At 35.2% G+C, this 15,173-nt stretch overlaps 1 pseudogene; it reads left to right on the top strand.

Annotated features, from left to right (window-relative positions):
* Positions 1-5,405: 5,405 nt before the first annotated feature.
* Positions 5,406-15,173, top strand: part of LOC108982402 — a 48,122-nt pseudogene continuing 38,354 nt past the window's right edge.

The raw sequence follows: 15,173 nt of genomic DNA on the forward strand, positions 1-15,173 counted from the left end.
ATGATATTGGGAATTTGGAGTCTATTTTTATATTGTTGGAATGTGAGTTTAAGTGCTAGGAAGTAACTCTCCGACGCGTGCGGGACCAGGGCGTTACATTGGTACTCTATATTTTGGCACTTTTCCTGCCCTTCTTTCTAGGCCTCACTTACTCTCCTGTTACGTCTTTCTTTTTCCTTCCTTAGCATCATCCCTGCAAATGTATATTTGTTATCGATGACGTGGTAGCCGTGCTAGCTTGAACTTTGTATTTGGAATGATAACATGCTTATGTACATGAGGGCATCTTTGGCTGAAATGTGTCAAATGTAAATTAAAACTGATTACCTATATATATATATATATATATATATATATATATATATATAAAGAAGTTACCCCTATGCACCCATGTTTAGGGAAAACTTAAAAGGAAGACTTTCCATTCCATTCCTTTTTTGATTGAACAAACTGCATTTTATTAAGATGATAAATGCTTTTGGATGATTCGCCATGTGGGTCATTTTTTTGTTTTGTTTTTCTTTGTTTTATGTGGGTCTCAAAAGTTCTCGTTTCTAAAGTTGGCTACTTTATATATGTAAATCTCCACCGTCCATCCCACACTCTTTCTTGTATTTATACCACCTCCCATTTCATTTTCTGTCCCAACTCCTTCCTTTTCTTCGAATACCACAATAATCACCAGTCACCACACTCCTCTGCTGAGCACATCCCCTGCATTTTGAAATAGGCATACAACTAACTTATTGGCTATACAAGCTAGTGCAGAAAATTCAGCAACTTTTGCTGATCTGATTCCTCTTAAGTTCTAGCCCCTTAGTTTGCCTTTCTCTCATCTCTTTAACTCAACCTCAAACAACAAACCATCTCCAAGTCTCTGTGAATGATCTCAATAAGGGGCAAGCATCAGACCCTACTAAACATGAGGTCCTATGGAAACTGTTATGGAAGCTTAAAGTGCCTAACAAAGTCAAAATGTTCATCTGGAGATCAGCTAGGGAAATCCTTTCCACTAGAGTAAACTTGCACAAAAGGAAGATCATTGATTCACCCATGTGTCCTATATGCTTATCTCATCCAGAAACCGTGTCCCATGTACTATGGACGTGCAAAGCAGCCCAGGATGTATGGAGCAATAGCTCAAGAAGGTTACAGAAAAGTAGGACTGAGGAGGCACCTTTTTATGAATTGCTTACAGAGCTTCTATCCACTCTTTCACTAGAGGAACACACTAAGTTAGCTCTTACAGCTAAGAAAATTTGGTACAGAAGGAACAAGTTTATTTTTGAATCCAAATTCGTTTTACTTCAACAGGTCTTAAATCTTGTCTCCACTAGCATTACAGAGTTGGATGAGCTAGAAAGGAACCAGCAAAAGATAACTTCTCAGAATCAACCTCTAGCCAAGTGGTGTAAACCTCCAGCCAAGTATTACAAATTAAATTGGGATGCAGCCATTGACAAGGTTAACTGCAGGGTGGGTATCGGGGTGTCAATCAGAGATTTGGCCTTGTGACAGCAACTCTCAGGAGCCCCTGTCCTTCCTTTCCTGATCCACTTCAGGGAGAAGCACTTGCTGCCTTGCGAGCAGTGAAATTTGGCATTGAGATTGGACTCAACAATGTCATTTTCAAAGGGGATTCAAAGCAAGTAGTAAATGGCATAAATGGTTCAACTGAAGACTGGAGTACGGTGGGGCTGATTTATCAAGACATCAAGAAATTACTTGGCACTTACCTTTCTTGGTCTGTTTGTCATGTACCTAGACAAGCCAATACAGTGGCGCATTGCCTGGCTAAAAGCTCTCTAAACTTATCTGAGGACTTAATGCATGTAGAGGATTATCCTCAATGTATTCACAATCATCTATTTTGAGATATTAATATGAAGTAACTTTTCTCTCAAAAAAAAAAAAAACCTCAAACAGAAACCAGCTCTCATCCTCTCCCCCATTCCCTTATTTTAGGCCATGTCAAGAGGTAGAAAAACCTTCATAGAAACCACGATCTCACAATCTCATAAAGAAATTGAAGGAAGAATTTGGTAACGACAAGTAGCAATTGATTTTTTTTATCTTCCTCTGTTCAGCACAAATATACTTAAGCATATGAACTTTTTGTTTGTTGTTTCAGATTCTATGGCCCCATTGTGTGTTTCTTGTAGAAGTAGACTTACTGATACAGAAATTGTCTTTGATCAAAAGCTTTTATGGTCTTAAAGAGTTAGAAGCCACTTAAATCTGCTTAATAGTATTCTCTCAAATTGGACTTCATTATGCATTTCCCATATCAAGTGTGATGTTGCTCAGCTACTAAAATTGAGTGATTTACTACTGATTCTAATTCTTGGATATATACTGATTCTTGGATATTATGGTGAAGTCATTCCATCTCACGCTTGGATATATACTGATTCTTTTCTTACCTTTAGCCTTCATAATTGCTTTAAGCTTTTAGAAATCACATCTGTAATGCTTGCACATGGGGGTGACAAGTGAAGATCTTCATATGCTTGAAAATGAGTGGAAAGTTGTGCTAAATTTAGTTTGAGATGATTGCCTTTATATTTCAGGATTGCCTTGCCCCTATAAAAGATTCAATTAGTGGACGTACAGGACATTATTCCAGCTATGGTTTATGGATGAGCAACTAAGATCTTTTCATTATTGATACTGTGCTGTTAGAACCCATGTTTAGTTGCCTTTTTCCATTCTTTTCCATATCCACTTAAACGCCTCTCTCTCTCTCTCTCTCAGAAGGAACATAAGGGGCCAAGAATTTGGGGGAATGTACTGGATGGTCAAGTAAGAGCTAGTCTTCTCTAAGGTCTAATTAACCTTATATGTTGTCTCTCTTGAACATATGATAACGGTCTTTTTTGCTGACACTACAGCTCATTCATCGTATCGGCTGAAATTCTTCGAGTTTTTGGTCGAGAAGTTGCAGAACTCCCTTTAGTTGCAACAAGTAAAGGTAACCATGGAAATGTGAGAATCTAATGACTGCTCAGCTAGTGATGTTTACCATTTACCCCTGCCTTCACAAATTTGTGATTCAGTTGGAAAATTTAAAACTTTTGCAGTCTATTGTGAGGTGTCCTCTTTTTTGTTTTTAATCAGTTTTTTAAAAGATGCCTTCTCCTGGGATATGCAACTAGGGCTATGTTATTATTCATAAGAGCTGCAACCTAAGGAGGTTATTGTTTCGAGTAATTTTACATACAACTATAAAGTGCATAAACGCCGCGTAATCGATTTGAAAAAGAGTGGGGTTCACTATTAAAAAATTAATTTTTTTTATGTCTCATGTTTTATTCACTTTTTTCAAAGCGATTACGCGGCGGTTGCACAATTTTGCAAATATTTTTTTTCACTTCAGTATGTTTTACTCAAGTGGGCATTTGCTCTTCTTATAGGCCTAGTACTGGACTAGTTGGCTTCTTCAATAGTATTGCCGAACCTTGGCCAGAAGTTACTGCTTGTGCCTGAACCTTGGCCTTTAAATTTCTATTTGTTATAGCTGTAGGGATCTCTAGTTTTGTTTTCTTTTGAATTTAAATTTCTACTTGTGACATTCAATTTTCCGTATCTATTCTTTTTGCCCACTTACAGTTCTCTATATCTGGGAATAAACCATACCATAAATCTTGCTACAAGGAGAATCACCACCCTATATGTGATATCTATAGGGGAATATTGTAGATTTTGATGAATTACATGGATATGGCTGTATGCATGCATTCATTCATATTCTAATAATATAACCTTGGATGTAAAAGAAATTTATGTACAGATACTATGGCGCATAATTTTAAACATATATTAATTATATCTTACAGTTAAATAAGTTCATCAGGATTTTTGTGGAATTTTTTATTATTATTTTGTGAAATACTTTTTCCAATGAGTAAAATTCACCGTAAATATTTTTTTCGTATATTAAACTTATTTGCAGTGATCAAATATCGTTGGAAATACTTTTCCAACGATTTTTATACTATTTGCAATGACTATAATTTGGCGCAAAATATTTCCCAGCGATTTAATTAGACTGTTGGAATAGATCTCCTCATTAGCGACGATTTATTAAATATTTGTCACGACTATAATTCACTGCAAAAAATTTTCCCAGGGATTTAATAGGCAAACCGAATGGATATCTACGAAGTTTTATTTCGAATTTGCGGCAAAAGTAAATTGTCAGAAAAAGTAAATATTTGCAACAATTTTTGCAGTTCACTGGTTTAAATTATAATTGAGTAAACAATTGCGACGAACATTCGGCGCAGCAAAAATCGTTGACAAAGATAAAATCCAGAGATATTATGGTTTATTTGCAACGATTTTTGGCGCTGGGAAAGACTTTGTGTGAAACCCATCAAGATCTTATACGAGTTAGATTTGCAAATTGATACAGAGCACTTCCAATGGATTTTTCATCCTATCCTTTAAAATACAATATCAAAATTCTTTTTTTCTATTTTACATACTGACTTTTATAATATATTATATATCAGCTTATCTATTTTTTATTTATATCATTTCAATATTATACTTTTTAATATATTTTATTCATTTCAAATAAAATAAAAAGTAGACAGTAGATAAAGAAATGAATAAAGAGTAAAAAATAGAAAGAAATGAATTAAATATTTATACAAATGTAAATAATGTTCTATAGATGTAGATATAGTATTGTAACAAACTGGATATTAGTTTTAAAACACATAATTCATTGGATAGGTTATATTGAGCTATTTCTTTCAAATTTTACAAAAATATGAATTTTACATAATCAATGCTCTGTTCAGGATATCGGACATGTTCAATCTATACATGGATTGTTGGCTACTCCAAACAATACGTACAACTACATATATTGTGTCTATGGCAAAACGTATGGATTTAGGCTTTATGGTTTTTATCCTATGGAGTTGGTGAAGGTTGGGCCGATCCCTTCTTTTGGGCTCAGGCTTTCCTTGTCGGCCCTAGCCCTAATGAGTGAAAAACCCAATTTCAATTTCAATTATCAAGACATGAGTAGATATTGGTCCCACCAAAATATTCTTCCTAAAAATAAGTTTTAGGAGACGTTTGGATTTGAAGATAATTTGAGATGAGCTGAGATGAGTTGAGATGGATTGTGAATAGTAATAAGATGAGTTGTGAATAGTAGTGAGATTTGTGAGTTAAAGTTGCTGAATAGTAATAAATAGTAGTGAGATGAGTTGAGATGAGCTGAAATGAACTGAGATGACTTACGAATCCAAACGTCTCCTTAGTAAGTGTTGAGAAAATTTTTCCTAAAAATAATCAGGTGTCGAGCGAACTCTATGTATAAACTTTAGCTCGAGCTTCATATTGAGTGAGTGTTGAGAAAATTTTTTGTATGAGCTCACTCGAGTACCATGTCGAGCGAGTGTCGAATGAACTTTCTGTATGAGCTTCGCTAGAGCAACGTATCGAGCTCAAATCGAGCGAGCATTCTGTATGAGCGTTGCTCGCTCGAGCACCATGTTGAGTGAGTGTCAAGCAAACTCTATGTATGAGCTTCGCTCAAGCAACAGATCGAGTGCAGGTCAAGCGAACATTCTGTATGGAGCTTAGCTCGAGCCATGTTGAGTTGATTTCAATCCCTTGTCATTTTATCAGTTCTCTTCAGCCATTTAACACTAAATAAGTTACAACACAATTTAGCACAAGTTGTCACATGAATATGCCAACACGCTCATTTTACATTAACAACATGGTTTCTAGCGACTGTGATGCTTAATTGGCTTGTTTACAGGAATTTGGACAAGTGTGTGCATGGTTCTTTGATTATGAACCAAAATTAATTGGATTCATTTTTCTACACTTCTTCCATGGACTTTGTTCTTTATATAAATCCTAAATTTGGTTGAAGAAAAGGCTATTAAGAACAGGCCTTTTTTCTCGTTGTGACAAATCAAACGAGAACAAATTAATTTGTGGCTGCTTGTGATCTCCTATTCAACTTGTTTCGCATATGCTATGCTAATCATGCATGCAGCCAGATAGACCGCGATTGTCTCTTGTCCTTACCCTTCGATACAGCAACTCCATCTTTAAATTTATCTTCCCTTGATTGTTGTCATAGGGAAGGTATTTCTTGTGATCATTCCACTCAATTCAGCCATATTTGGTTACCTTTTAAAGGTCTTAGAGGGAGTCTACCTCCCCTTCTTGGAAACCTCACACGTCTCTCTCATCTCAACCTCTCTCACTATTCATTTTCAGGTCCCCTCCCAACTGGGGTCTTTTCATCCTTAAATCAACTTCAGTTCCTTAATTTGAGCTATAACCAACTAAATGGAGATATATCACTCATGTTTGCATCAAATGGGTTGCCTTCCTCGATTCAAATAGTTGACATTTCTAGCAATGACTTCAATGAGTTAAATCCAGTCTTGGCTCCTCCAACAAGCTTGTAATTTGACTAGGCTCAATGTCGGCCACAATACTTTCCCTTCCTCTCTTTGCATCGACTCCCCCTTTGTCCGACTCCTTGATTTTTCTTCCAATAATTGTAATGGAGAAATTTCCAAGGGATTAGATGAATGTTCCGAACTAGAGGCTTTTAAACCAGGCTTTAACTTTCTCTCAGGATTTCTTCCAAAAGATCTCTACAGTGCATCAGAATTAGAAGAAATCTCCTTAGTCCTTAGCTTCTAATAACACACTACAACATAACTGGTTTTTTGGGGAGACAATATTCGTCCCAAAAAATTGAGATTTTGTCCCAAAATACATCTTGGGATGAAAAAAAAAAATCCCAAGGTTGTTCTAATAACAGTGTCCCAAAAGGTATTATGGGACGAAAATATCAATTTCGTCCCAAAAAATATCTTTTGGGACAAAAGGGAGCAAAAATGTTCTATCACATTCGAACGGTATATTTCTTTTGGGAAGCTTGAATTTCGTCTCAAAATCACATTCGAAGGTTACAAAATTATTGTTCGAACGTATTGTATGTTCGAATGTGTCCTTCATGAGTGGTCGATCGATACCAGTCTGTTCGACCAAATAGACATGAGGAAACGTTCGAACAAATAATTTGATGGTAGAACAGTAAGACATTCGAACTACCGATGATAGGATCGAACAATTTCATATTAGTAGACATTTGAACGTTTAGTTCACGTCCAATGATTCGTTCGAACAGTTTCACATACTGTTTGAATGTTTAATTCTGATTACATTCGAATATTCTATATCAATGTTTGAATGGTTTTACTCATCTTGTTCGAACATTTTTTTCTCATTCGAACGATAACTATTTTATTTTACACAATAATTAAAAATCAAATATACATACATAATATTTAAAAAAATACATTAAAATTTTCTCAATACCCATAAAACTAGTCTAATAAGTGCAAACTATATGAATTAAACTCTAGTAGTACTGGCGTTCTTCGTACAAAAATAGATCTCAAAATCTGTATATAATGTAAATCAGTTGCTTGGAGGCCTGAACTATTGCATAAGCATCGGTAAATCAATTGTTTGTAGATGAGAGTCTCATATATATTATATATGCATAAAAGTCTTAAGTCTCTACGCAATTCTATGAAACATGACATGATTAAGATGATCAGAAGGTCGTTGTGGTTTCTAAATGTATATGCTAGCTGCGTTGATCAAGAGAAAAGACTCCCTGGCTAATTTGAATGCACGACTTAATTATTAATAAGGTTGTTGGATGAATATATCCCAAATTAATTTGTTCTTGCATTGGGCAATATTCTTGGATTTCAATTGGCCAAAGAGGGCAAACAAGTTTTTCCCTAAGATCCTAATCCTAACGCAATTATTACTTAGCCTAATTTCAATACATGAACTGTTATAGTTGAGCACTAATTCTAATTAAACTTTGTCTGTTCTTTCCTATTGAATTTTCACTTCGGAACAGACTGTTTGCCAAAAGGGGTTTAACGCCCCCCAATAGAAATAGGAGTAGTATACAATTTAAAGTGACGAGGATGATCACATGGAATCCTTACCAGAATAAAAAGACCTACAAGCCCCATTCGGTCATTCTTGAAACATCTAGTTGTCTTCTTGCTAGTTCATCTTGCCCACCAGCCGCTTGTGTTGTCGTTGCACGTTAATCAGCCATTGCTTAGTTTTTCGCACCTCACTTTTCTCATTCTTCTCAATTTGATTGTCTATTTTCATTTTCTTTTTTTTCCCCTTCTTCACTTGTTGTTCCAATATCGCACCTCAAAATATGGTTGTCCACAAATATGGCTTCCCAATCTGTCAAATATCACGTGGTGTTTGCTAATTGTTGAAAATGTGAACATGTATTTGCACTATTATAGGACATGGCTGTCCAAATTTTGATAAACTTCTTAAGTATCACGTCGTGTTTGCTGATCTTGGGAAATGGTTTAGGCGTCGGTGAGGGAAGAGAAATGGCCTGGGCGTTAGTGGGGTTGGAAGAGAAAGGGTTTGGGCATCCTATGTTTTGCGGTTCAAGATAAGTTCCCTAAGAGGTCTACATGGCAGTATTTCCATAAAGGCTGTTTTTAGGACATCATCGGAATCGCCGATTGGAAGATTTTGACTCAATATTGATATTGCTTTTCCACAACATTATAACTCTTATAATATAGCATAAAATAAAAATATAACAAAAACGAAAAATTGAAGCAAAATATATATATTTCTTCATACTCTTGAAATAAGTAGGTTAAAAGAATATTGTTACATAATCCCAAAGTATGCATAACATGGTCTTATCATCTTATCATAAACTGCAATACTAGTAAAATTATTTTCTATAAGAACCAATTTTTAATAACATGGCATAGATAGGACAAATTTTGGAAAATAAAATTATTAAGTATTCTAAAATACAGTTTTGCTACATATAGGAGAGTTTGCGCACGAAATTGCACACACCCCTATATGATCCATCATGTTAGTTTTGTTTTGTTTTTTTAAGGAAAAAAAAAAACAAACAAAAGAAGAAAAACAAGACAAAGAAGACAACAGAGGTTCGTTCACTGTGTTCATTCCCAAATCTGATTAGAAGAACTGGTTAGGTTCCATTCATGAACCCTAAACTAATTTTTGCACCCCATTTTCACATTCCTCATTCCTCTGCGACCCACGTTTTGCATTCATATCTTGAAACATGGGAGTGACGGTCACAATGGCTGGTTCCTCTTCCTCTTATTGCCGAGTTGTACGTACACGAGGTTGAGTGGTTGTATAACAAGGACTTGGGTAAAGCGTTAGCGGGACTGGTCAGTGTTCTTCATCCATGGTTGCTGGCCTCTACGTGTGGCAGTTTAAGGGAGTAGCGGTGGTTGGGTTATGCGTAGGATTGCTCTGTTTTAGGGGTAGCAAGACAGAGCCTTTCCATCGCTTGTTTCCAAGGTGGTTCAGAGTGCAGGGTTGTGGCAGTTTCTATGGTGTTTGGCCACGGGTGTTGGCTGGGTAGCATGGGTCATGGTGCAGGGTGGCAACGTAATGGGGCTGGGCAGTCAAGGTTGTTTGTCGAGTTGTATTCAGTGGCTTGGTCTGTTGAGACACTGACCCACAAGGTGGTCGGAAGTTTTTGTGCAAGGTGAAGCTAGGCTAAGGGCCAAGAGAATTTGCTCTGTTTTTTACTTCCCGAAATAGAGAACACGGTGGAACATGTCTTACGGTATTATGTTGCTGTAGTTTGCCGTCGGTTGCTCATCTATGGAGGAGAGGCTCACAGTGTGGAGGGCATTGCTTGGTTTTGGTTTCTCACAGTGCTGCCTTGTAGGGCTTCTGATGGTGGATTTGTTCTGGTCGTGGGCTATGGAGACTTGCGTGATGGGTCAATAAATTTGTTTGCAATTGGCTGATTAACTTGTAGTTTCATTTTACATGATAATGTTCAGTCAGTATTGAATTTCTTACATGAAATCTCAAGCTTGAGCAATGAAAAAACTGATTGTGGCAGGTTTGGGTCCAACAACTTTAAATGAAATCTTGCAGCTTTTGTTTATTGATTTTGTATTAGCAGATGGAAGGGTTGTGAAACTCAAGCTTGAGTAGTGAAAAAATACGGGAGCTTCATGAAGATTTCTCCTCTCCTGCCTCGACGCATCACTCATTGAAGCACACCTTATCAATTTCCAGCTGGCCATCCCAAGTCTTCTTTGTGTGCAAGGGTGTGCGCAAACTCACCCGCATCTAGCTTTTTTCTCTTAAATATACATGATATAGTATTATCGTACTATCACATCATCATTTCAATGAGTAATGAAGGAAGCTGCCACCCTCTTAACAATGCACCCCAGATGATGTATGCATGTCGGCGTTAAAGTCGAAAGGAGTCTCCTTCCCTAATCGTGAGAGAGAGAGAGAGAGAGAGAGAGAGAGAGAGTGAAAGCCCATCAAGATCTTATACGAGCTAAATTTACAAACTAATACAGAGCATGGATTCTTCATCCTGTCATTTAAAATATATCATCAAAATTCACTTTTTCTATTTTACATACTGACTTTTATAATATATCATATATTAGCTTATCTATTTTTTTTTTATATTATTTAAATAGTATACTTTTTAATATATTTTATTCATTTAAATTAAAATAAAACGTAGAAAGTAGATAAATAAATTAATAAAGAGCAAAAAGTAGATAGAGAAATAAATTAAATATTTATACAAATGTTAATAATGTTGTATAGATCAGAGATGGTACAGTAGCAAACTGAATATTAGTTATAAAATACATAATCCATTGGATGCCGGGATGGGCTACATTGAACTATTTCTTTTAAATTTTCAAAATCATGAGTTCTAAATAATCTATTAAGAATGCACTTCAAGATATCGGACACGTTCAATCTATACATGGATTGTTGGCTACTCCAAACAATAACTATATATTGTGTCTATGGCAAAACGTATGGATTCTATATGGATTCAGGCTTTATGATTTTTTTTATTATATATCCTATGGAGTTGGTGAAGGTTGAGCCGATCCCTACTTTTGGGCTCGGGCTTTTCTGTTCGGGCCTAGGCTTAACGTGTGAAAATTCCAATTCCAATTTCAATTTCAATTATAAAGACATAGAGTAGATATTGTCGCACCAAAATATTCTTCCTAAAAAGTTTTAACAGGTCTCATTCTTTTCCAAATATTGATAAAAACAAGTTTAAAAACTTTCTCAATCAAAACATCATTTTTAATAAATAAATCAACACCAATGCAATATGATTTTATTTTTTGAAGGATGGTATTTCCGAAATAGCAGTTACTCGTTGAGCACGTGAGTCCGTGACGAGTGAATTTTTGTTAAAATTCTCACACTATTAAATACAACAAGAAGCTGTATCAGTCAGTTTGGAGGTTCCAACTCATCGGGCTCCTATTTAAAAACGTAGGTTTAAAAAGTGTCTGGAGAAGTTTTCTCTCCCTAAAACATAGGCAGGTCCACAATGTCGGTAAGAAAAGTTGGCTCTAGTCATGATTGGAAAAAAAACCAGGTAGCTACTAATTTGCAATCACTGATTCACTATATCAAATGAATTTCTTCTTCTTCTAGAAAATGTAGCCAAGTCAATCAATAGCTTTACCAAATTAATTTAATGTTTGGTATTAGGGCTGGGCAAAAATTTAAAAGTCGGATTCTTCCTTCGTTTCCGCATCGATTTTGAAGTGTTTTTAAGTAAAAAAGTCGAAGGTGGCAATGTACTGTCTCCAACTATGATATTGTACATATTTTATAAAAATAGATGTATTTTTTATATGTTAATCATATATATTTTATATAACTATAACTTATATAATTAATTAAATTTAATAATATACTAGTATGAACAAATTATTATAAAATAATATGCTTGTACTATAATATAAATAGACTAAATTCACTAATAATATACTAGTCATTCGAGCGAAGCTTAGCCATAGAGTTCATGTGATAGTGGGCTTGAGCGAAGCAAAGTCCTAGTGTTCGCTTGATATTCACTCGACACTCCACTCGAGTGGGACATGTAAGAAAGGGGTACCCATAGTAGGCACCCATTCCCCTTCTCTTGGGGGTTATGAAGTGGCTTAAGCCACTTCATGAGCCTTTGATGGTTGGCCCTTAATGGCCAGGCAAGAGTTATACTTAGACGGACTATTTACATAGCGCAAACCCCCTTTAGATGAGAAGTGTGTGTGTGTGTGGAACAAAATAGAAAATGATCTCTCTCTCTCAAAAGAATTCTCTCTAGTCATGACATCTAGGCTATAGAATTTGTAAATGTTGCTCTGGTATTACCACGCAGTACACTCCACCATCGATAAGAGAGCATTTCGGATGAACAATAACTACAACAGAGAATTCGTAGAACAATCGCACTAGATCTACGATTTGCCAACAAGGTAATATCGCTTCCATTGTAAAATTTGATTTAGTATTTCTAACACGAACAATAATCTGCATGGACAAATACCAATAGGAACTCAACTCAAAAGTTTTGATGCTTCTGTATATGAGGGCAATCCTGGACTTTGTGGTGCACCACTTCCTGACTGTGGCCATATTACTAGGGACAACACATATCATAAGGGAATTGAGAATGAGAAAGATATGAATATACATTTCCATGGTTTCGTATTAAGGTAGCGTTTGGCTTCGTTACTGGTTTTTGGGGAGTTTGTGGTCCTTTGACTTTTAGTCGTAATTGGAGAGTTTTGTACTTCCGATTGATAATTTAAGAGACCAACTCTATGTAACACTGGTCGTGTCTTTGGAAAGATTGCACAAGATGATATAAGTGTGTGATCTTCTTGCACATGAAGAGGCTGTAAGTTGTGGGGGTAGAAGAAATAAGAGGGAAAAGAATGAAGGGGGAAGAGTTTAGGCGACAAAATGCATTGTTTTGTTTGTTTTTGTTTTTTAAATAATATATGTTTGCGACAATATAATGTCTCTGCAAGTAGTTAAATATTTGGTAATGTATTTATTGGCCACCTACTATCACTAAAAAAGACTAAAACACGCATCAGATCGAAATTAATTTTTTGCGACTAAAATTTTTTGGGATGACATGATTTTATTTTTAGTGGTGAGATCTTGCTTGCTAGAAATGAAATGTTGAAAATACACAAGATTAGGCTTTTGCGGCCAACCTTGCGACACTGCTACTCTAGAGATAGGCTAAAGTCATATATATCATTTTATATATATAAGCAACAATAATATTGGGATCATGGTTCACACAACATTTAGATCTAAATGAAACCTAATTAAGAGAGACACACCAAGTGATCTAGCGATATGGGCAACAATAAATATATGTTGTGGAGCTCACTTAATTTATATATTTATTTCTTTATTCCTTTAGATCTTCAAATTAGTAAACAACTCAGAGAATTTTTTTTTTCTTCAAAATATTACAATTCATTCATTCGAAAAGTCAACCATTGAAAGATGATCAGCCGGCTTCAAAGAATTATTAATAATGGTGGTTACATTTTCTTATCTCTCTTATTTTTCCATAGTTTCATATAACTGTACTGGTGCATCTATGGCTTCATTACTGGATTTTGGGCGGTTTATGGCCCGTTGGCTTTTAGCCCTAATTGGAGAATTGCATATTTTCGATTTCTTAATGACTTAAAAGATAGACTCTATGTAACTCCAGCAGTATCTTTAGCAAGATTGAAGAGAAGGCTGTAAGTGTGACTTTATGTTTCAACCTTTGATCACTTCTTTTTCTCACTCAGGCAACTTAATTTGTAATCACTTTAGTTTTCCTGCTTTTGATCATTTCTGACGTTAATTAAGGAATAAGTAGACTTTATATTCTAAGTGTAAGATCAGGTTTTATACAATTCATCTATTTAATGATATTTATAGTCCTGGTGTATAAGTCTCGCATAGTGCTATTTTTGAAAAACATGGATGTCATACATAAAAATTATCTTTTAATAATGGACCTCATTTTTTTTTCAAAGAGTACGCGGGACTTAACCACTTTAAAATTATATCTAGCATTACTCTTTTAAATATAAAGTAGAAGAATCTAGTAATTTGGTTTGTGCAAGCCATACTTCTTAATTCCTTTTCTTTCGAGATACGTTAATCTCATGATGAGTTGATATGTAGTTCATGGGGACTAAAAATAGCACTCACCGTTTAGGCTAGATGAAGTTACCATACACGATATCATTAAAGATGTGTGATTTTGATACTTTTGCATTTTGGGGAACGGTTAGAGATGTTATTTCACTCCCATGCTTTGTCATTAATGTCACATAAATCTCCCACTAATGAGGGGAATGAATGTTATAAAAACACGTGTAACTTGATTAATATTATACACATACAAAAATATATTAATAATCTTAAAAATAATAAATTTCTTCCTTTTGGCATTTTTCATAACAATGATGACTACGAAAGGAGATCAACGACCAACGCGCGACTTGTGATTAGACTGCGTGCTATGTTAATGATATTGGATGATGTTTCAATTCAAATTGCTGATTTTAAACAAGCAATATTGATGTATAGAAGGGCAAAATCTCTTGCTTTACGCGGCTGCATGCGCTCATGCCCTATCAAGTACTCTAAAACCGATATACGTGACCGCAGTTCCCTCTTAACCGAATGGGCCTTAATTTCAAGTTTTAAGAGGATTTGGACTGCTATCAAACAAAAATCTAATTTCTCTTAGTCCAATCAATTATCTAAGGTTAACAAAGTTAAATAATGATGTTCTAACATAAATTTAAAAGATTAAAAGCATTTAAAATTAATTTAATAAAGTGATTAAACACAATACTAAAAACCGATTCAGTTAAGTTTTGGAGGTCAACTTTATAGTTTCGATAAAACCGCTTAGGATTTCAGTTTCCACCATACTTTTGAGTTCTTGGTTGGATACCAACTGTATAGGAATTTACTAGGGTGAAAATCCTATTTAGTTTGGCACAATTTGATTGATCGGATGGAATATGGTTTTTACTTAGGTGACATGATCTCACACCTTGATTCCTTCAAATACATTAAACGTTACTCATGATGTCAAGTGTCTAATACTATTCACTATGTGTGGTTAAGATCTTGTCAAGTATTCAAATAAAATTTCTCTAATCTAATTTGGACATTTCATATTGTGATTTTGAAAACAATGTACTTGATAAACTTACCGAGGCTACTATTCA

This window comes from Juglans regia, unplaced genomic scaffold (assembly GCF_001411555.2).
Source record: "Juglans regia cultivar Chandler unplaced genomic scaffold, Walnut 2.0 Scaffold_674, whole genome shotgun sequence".
In the NCBI taxonomy this organism is placed as follows: domain Eukaryota; kingdom Viridiplantae; phylum Streptophyta; class Magnoliopsida; order Fagales; family Juglandaceae; genus Juglans; species Juglans regia.